The sequence below is a fragment of the Schistocerca americana genome, chromosome 2 (genome assembly GCF_021461395.2).
Source record: "Schistocerca americana isolate TAMUIC-IGC-003095 chromosome 2, iqSchAmer2.1, whole genome shotgun sequence".
NCBI lineage: Eukaryota > Metazoa > Arthropoda > Insecta > Orthoptera > Acrididae > Schistocerca > Schistocerca americana.
In genome coordinates, this window is record NC_060120.1 from 1,031,793,902 (window position 1) to 1,031,801,554 (window position 7,653).

A 7,653-nucleotide genomic window follows, 5' to 3' on the forward strand; every position below is an offset into this window, starting at 1 on the left:
GAACCGAAAACATTTGATCGCAAGGTCATAGGTCAACCGATTCCTCGACAGGAAAACACGTCTGATACATTCTATACGAGACTGGTGACGGCATGTGCGTCAATGACAGGAAAATGTTGTCGACCCACCTAACTTGTACACTTGGCGAATGGGTAAAAAGACTCTTCTACCTTGCCCGATTTAGGTTTTCTTGTGGATGTCATAATCACTTCCAAAAAGTGATGAAAACATAGGAGTTTGTCACATAAACTGCAACAAATGAATGCAACAGTTTCGCAGTCGCACAGTTTTCCTTGTGCTCTGTCAAAACATATGTTTTTAACGTTTTCAATTTTTTCCGCGTGTAGACCGTCAAATCCTGCATATGTCCAAGCAAATCTGAATGATAATTATCTGAAAATAAAAAATTAAAATTTTCGCTGCTGGGAAGACTTCAACCAAGGACCTCTCGCTCTGCAGATGCTCGCGCTAACCAAGGGACCACGGCGTTATATTGCATATGTTGCACATAGACTACTCAGTTTGTATATTTTGCTTATTTTTTTCATAGTTCCACACAATTTCTTCCTGTTTTCTCGATTAATCTGTGTACAGTTTTTCAAGGCCTATCCACTGTGCCACCTTATAACTAAATCTGAGGGGGGTGCGATGGGGAGGTTCCCTTGTAAGTTCTAGGGGACTAATGACCTCAGCAGTTGAGTCCCATAGTGCTCAGAGCCATTTGATATGAATCTGTCCAGGCGATAGCAGCGTCACCTGGCGAGTAATAGTTGCTAGTCAGACACACGCACGGTGCGTGTAGTATCAGTGAGCGTGCTGTCCGCGTGTAGAATGGGGAACACGCGCCACCTATCTGAATCTGGCCGAGGGCAGATTGTGACGGCCAGGAAGCTCGGCACGAGCATTTCGAAAACTGCACGACTTGTCGAGTGTTCGAGGTGTTGGCGAAACCAAGGTGAAATCACGTCGTTGCGTTGGACGGAGACCCCTCATCACAGACGTCGGACGTCGTAGACTGGGCTGGCTGGTAAAGCAGGACAAGCTGCGGACTCTGCCGGAACTATCAGACTTTAATGAAACTTCCTGGCAGATTAAAACTGCCGGACGAGACTCGAACTCGGGACAAAGAGCATTTGCCAGCGAAAGGCAATGGTCCCGAGTTCGAGTCTCGGTCCGGCACACAGTTTTAATCTGCCAGGAAGTTTCACATCAGCGCACACTCCACTGTAGAGTGAAAATTTCATTCTATCAGACTGTAATGCTGGGTAGGGTACGTCTGAACACACAGTGCGCCGAACACACCTATCGAAGGGCCTCTGCACCCGGCGACCCATGAATGTTGCCAACGTTAACATCACGGCATCGGTAACTACATCGGGAATGGACACATGACCATCTCCACTGGACGTTGGCGCAGCGGCAGAGCGTTGTATGGTCTCATGAATCCCGACACCTTCTTCATCATGCGGATGAGGGGGCGCTTATACGTCATATGCCATTGGAACAAAATCCTTGATATCTGCACTGTGTAAGTAGGCTGTTGAGGTTTTTGTGTTGGTAACGCCACGTAGCGCTCTGTATGAAAATCACTGTACTGTGGGCAGTCTGTGGCTGGTTGGCATTGTTGGAATATTCGCTATTGTAGTGTTGAGCAGTTGGATCTGATCAGCGCGTAGCGTTGTGCAGTTGGAGCTGAGCCGCCAGCAGTGGTGGATATGGAGAGAGAGATGCCAGAGTTTTGAACGGACAATCTGGACGTATGTCCGTCAGAAAAAGGAAATTTGTTTAATTGGATGTCACAAAATTATATATATATTGACTTTTGAACGCTATTAATGTAAGTACATTTTTTGTTCTATATCAAAATATTTCATTTGATAACTATGCCATCAGTAGTAGTGCCTTCAGTAGTTAGAATCTTTTATTTAGGTAGCGGTATTGGCACTCGCTGTATTGCAGTAGTTCGGGTAACGAAGATTTTTGTGTGGTAACTGACTCATGAAAGGTAAAGGTTATTGTTAGTCAGGCCCATTCTTTTGTAGCGATTATTGAAAGTCAGATTGCGTTGCGCTAAAAAAAAAGTTGTGTGTCAGTTTAGTGACGATCAGGATAAGTAAAGAGAGAACTGTCTGAGTACGTTCAGTTTTACTCAGCTGCCTTTGTATCAAATATCGTAGAGGTTTACCAGCACAGAAATTCAGAATTTTTCTAAGGGGACGTTTCAACTGTATGACGGAGGCAAGCTGGCGGCGGCTCCATTGTGCTCATGCGGGCATCCATGGGTCCAGTGGAGGTCGTTCAAGGCTCCACGACAGCCAATCCAGACCACGTGCACCCCTTCACGACGATCATGTCTCCCGACGGCAGTGGCATTTTTCAACAAGATAATGCGTCATTTCACAAGGCCAGGTGTAACACCGCAGCGAATTACAGTTATAAGCCGACCCCCAACGCAATAGATCTGAATGCGATCGAACACATTTGGGATGTGACAGAATGTGACGTCAGAGTTAATCTCCCGCGAATTTATGTGAATTACGCGAGTTGTGAGTTCAGATGTGGTACCAACTCCCTCCAGTGGCCTACCAAGGCCTCATCGCGTCCATGTCACGACGTTTCGCAGCTGTCATCGATGCCAAAGGTGGACATATCTGCTATTAAGGAGGTGGTCATGATGTTCTGATTGGTCAGTGTATGCCCTCCACTGCTAGTGCTGCCACCGGCTATCTGTGACTAGTTAATGCACGTTGACGTCGAACGTAGGCGGGGTTACATTAATGTGACTGGGTCACGTATTCAAACGTCCCCTTTGAAAAATTATGAATGACAGTGCTGGTAAGCTTCTACGTTGTTTGATTTTCAAACAGCTGAGGAAAACTCGACGTACTCAAACAGTTTGCTCTTTACTTATTCTGATCATCACTAAACTGACACACAATATTTTTAGCGCAACGCAATCTGACTTTCAATAATCCCTACAAAAGAATGGCCCTGACTAAAAATAACCTATACCTTTCATGAATCACTTACCTCACAAAAATCTTCGTTACTCTAACTACTGCAATACAGCGAGCGCCAATACTGCGAGCTAAATAAAAGATTCTAACTACTGAAGGCACTAACTACTGATAGACATAGTTAGCAAATGAAAGATTTTGATAGAGAACAATCAATGTATTTACCTTAATAATGTTCAAAATTCGTCATATATACACTCCTGGAAATGGAAAAAAGAACACATTGACACCGGTGTGTCAGACCCACCATACTTGCTCCGGACACTGCGAGAGGGCTGTACAAGCAATGATCACACGCACGGCACAGCGGACGCACCAGGAACCGCGGTGTTGGCCGTCGAATGGCGCTAGCTGAGCAGCATTTGTGCACCGCCGCCGTCAGTGTCAGACAGTTTGCCGTGGCATACGGAGCTCCATCGCAGTCTTTAACACTGGTAGCATGCAGCGACAGCGTGGACGTGAACCGTATGTGCAGTTGACGGACTTTGAGCGAGGGCGTATAGTGGGCATGCGGGAGGCCGGGTGGACGTTCCGCCGAATTGCTCAACACGTGGGGCGTGAGGTCTCCACAGTACATCGATGTTGTCGCCAGTGGTCGGCGGAAGGTGCACGTGCCCGTCGACCTGGGACCGGACCGCAGCGACGCACGGATGCACGCCAAGACCGTAGGATCCTACGCAGTGCCGTAGGGGACCGCACCGCCACTTCCCAGCAAATTAGGGACACTGTTGCTCCTGGGGTATCGGCGAGGACCATTCGCAACCGTCTCCATGAAGCTGGGCTACGGTCCCGCACACCGTTAGGCCGTCTTCCGCTCACGCCCCAACATCGTGCAGCCAGCCTCCAGTGGTGTCGCGACAGGCGTGAATGGAGGGACGAATGGAGACGTGTCGTCTTCAGCGATGAGAGTCGCTTCTGCCTTGGTGCCAATGATGGTCGTATGCGTGTTTGGCGCCGTGCAGGTGAGCGCCACAATCAGGACTGCGTACGACCGAGGCACACAGGGCCAACACCCGGCATCATGGTGTGGGGAGCGATCTCCTACACTGGCCGTACACCACTGGTGATCGTCGAGGGGACACTGAATAGTGCACGGTACATCCAAACCGTCATCGAACCCATCGTTCTACCATTCCTAGACCGGCAAGGGAACTTGCTGTTCCAACAGGACAATGCACGTCCGCATGTATCCCGTGCCACCCAACGTGCTCTAGAAGGTGTAAGTCAACTACCCTGGCCAGCAAGATCTCCGGATCTGTCCCCTATTGAGCATGTTTGGGACTGGATGAAGCGTCGTCTCACGCGGTCTGCACGTCCAGCACGAACGCTGGTCCAACTGAGGCGCCAGGTGGAAATGGCATGGCAAGCCGTTCCACAGGACTACATCCAGCATCTCTACGATCGTCTCCATGGGAGAATACCAGCCTGCATTGCTGCGAAAGGTGGATATACACTGCACTAGTGCCGACATTGTGCATGCTCTGTTGCCTGTGTCTATGTGCATGTGGTTCTGTCAGTGTGATCATGTGATGTATCTGACCCCAGGAATGTGTCAATAAAGTTTCCCCTTCCTGGGACAACGAATTCACGGTGTTCTTATTTCAATTTCCAGGAGTGTATATCTATGAATTCATGACATCCATCTTTACAAATTTCCTTTTTCTGACGGACACACGCCCAGATCGTCCGCTCATAGTAACCTCTCAAAAGTCTGGCATCTCTCTCCCCGCATCCACCGTTGCTGGCGGCTCACTTTCAACTGCCCAACCCTACGCGCTGTTCACATCCAACAGCCCAACACTACACCAGCGAATATTCCAACAATGAGTCCAACCAGCCACAGACTGTACACAACGCAGACAGCGATTTTCATACAGAGCACTGCATGGCGTTACCAACATGAAAACTTAAACAGCCTACTTACGGTATTAATTGTTCATAACAGTAGAGTAGCAGTGGTAGTAGTAGTAGTATAATTTTAGCAAGAATACAGGACAAGAGCGAAACGCATAAGTCAGATAGGTTGATTCAGCTAAGCCGGCCACCTCGAAAATATCCTGAACTTACCGGGCACGAATAATGTATGAAACAATATTATGACACCTAGTCCTCCTGGGGCAAGTAAATAAGTTTAGTCGCTCAGAGAACTGCACTCTCGGAAGGGTGATAACTTTCTAATTATCTTGGGTTACTATCATAGGTGTAAACTAGAGGGGGAAGCAGAGGGCAATGAAACAAGTAAATAATCCCAATAAACGACACGCCATATTATAACTGAGTATCTAAACTCCTTATAACAGAGTCTGCGAATATTCAAACTTTTGATACGCGCTTGAGAATAAACACATTACAACAAGTAGCCCACGTGGCCATCGTTTAGGTGAAGGCACGCTTCAGCACTCCTCATGGATGCCCTTACACGTCTAAGAATCCCAGTCGTGTTCCCAACGCATAGACAACAATCCGGAATGAGCTTCTGGGATTTGTTTACACTATCAACAGGGCTGGACTACATCAAAGTGCTTAAACAGCCACATACAGAAAGAATCCAACGGTTTCATGTCGGGGAGCTGGAAGGCCATGTTACTGGCGAGCGACGACCGCTGTGGAAGGTTCATGCTACAGACTCCTGAACAGCCAAATGAAAGTGCACCAGTGCACCAGCACGTTGCATGGCCACATATGCATCGTTTAACTGTAAGGAACGATACCCAAATAGTCGATTAGCTTGTACTGAAGGAAATGAACGTATGCACTACCAGTAAGTCAGCCTGACAGAAAATGCGTCTCTATCAGCGGATCACCAACGATACCTGCCCAAACGTTAACGGAAAACCACCACTGATGCGCCGTCTCGGTGGTAGTATGTGGGTATGCATGAACCCAAAAGTGTGTGTTGTGGATGTTCGTAATTCAGTCAGGGATAACACACACTTCGTTTGCAAACAACACGTAAGCGAGGAACTTTGGATCATTCCCGCATTGTGTAGGGACCATTAGCAGAAGGCAACCCGGCTTGGAAAGTAAGGCCGGCCATGGCTTCCACACATTGTATATAGTATGAGTGTTAGCTGTCCCTCATCTAGTATCCACATATGGCGGAAGGTGAAATCGACACTGTTCTTGATGTAAATGCATGTCGCATTCTGGGTTTAAAAGAACCGACCTGGCACAGGCGTTGATGCATTGTTTTTAGCACACCATGACATGAAGTGGTCGTCATCCATTTCTTTGTTTGAAAATGTTTGTGGAGCCACGGCAACAGCTTCAAACGCTACATGTCCACACTGCTTTTGCTGTTCACTATGAGAACTGGAAATCACAACACTGGCCATTAACATTTCCATGGGTGCAGTTCTACATACGCGGTATCCAGAAAACCACTGCTTTAAGGACACAAAGGATGTTCGTAAATTCCCGTTAGAAACTTCTAGGACGTGTAGAGGGGAGTACGTACATAATATATGTATAATATTATCATGCTACAACCATGGTAATGCTACCGCTTTTCCGAGTATTTGATGGTCCTTGATAAAGGCGACGAGCAGCTCTTCCGTTACTATGAAGTTCGCCATTAGAAGGATCATGTCGATGAATTCTACACTACTGGCCGTTAACATTGCTACACCAAGAACAAATGCAGATGAGAAACGGGTATTCATTGGACAAATATATTACACTAGAACTGACATCTGATTACATTTTCACGGAATTTGGGTGCATAGATCCTGAGAAATCAGTACCCAGAACAACCACCTCTGGCCGTAATAACAGCCTTGATACGCCTGGGCATTGAGTCAAACAGAGCTTGGATGGCGTGTACAGGTACAGCTGCCCATGCAGCTTCAACACGATACCACAGTTCATCAAGAGTAGTGATTGCCGTATTGTGATGAGCCAGTTGCTCGGCCTCCATTGACCAGACGTTTTCAATTGGTGAGAGATCTGGAGAACGTGCTGGCCAGGGCAGCAGTCGAACATTTTCTGTATCCAGAAAGGCCCGTACAGGACCTGCAACATGCGGTCGTGCATTATGCTGCTGAAATGTAGAGTTTCGCAGGGATCGAATGAAGGGTAGAGCCACGGGTCGTAACAGATCTGAAATGTTGCGTCCTCTGTTCAGAGTGCCGTCAATGCGAACAAGAGGTGACCGAGATGTGTAACCAGTGGCACCCCATACCATCACGCCGGGTGATACGCCAGTATGACGATGACGAATACACGCTTCCAATGTGCGTTCACCGCTATGTGACCATCATGATGCTGTAAACAGAACCTGGATTAACCCGAAAAAATGACGTTTTGCCATTCGTGCACCCAGGTTTGTCGTTGAGTACACAATCGCAGGCGCTCCTGTCTGTGATGCAGCGTCAAGGGTAACCGCAGCCATGGTCTCCGAGCTGATTGTCCATGCTGTTGCAAACGTCGTCGAACTGTTCGTGCAGATGGTTGTTGTCTCGGAAACGTCTCCATCTGTTGACTCAGGGATCGAGACGTGGCTGCACGATCCGTTACAGCCATCTGGATGAGATGCCTGTCATCTCGACTGCTAGTGATACGAGGCCGTTGGGATCCAGCACGGCGTTCCGTATTACCCTCCTGAACCCACCGATTGCATATTCTGCTAACAGTCATT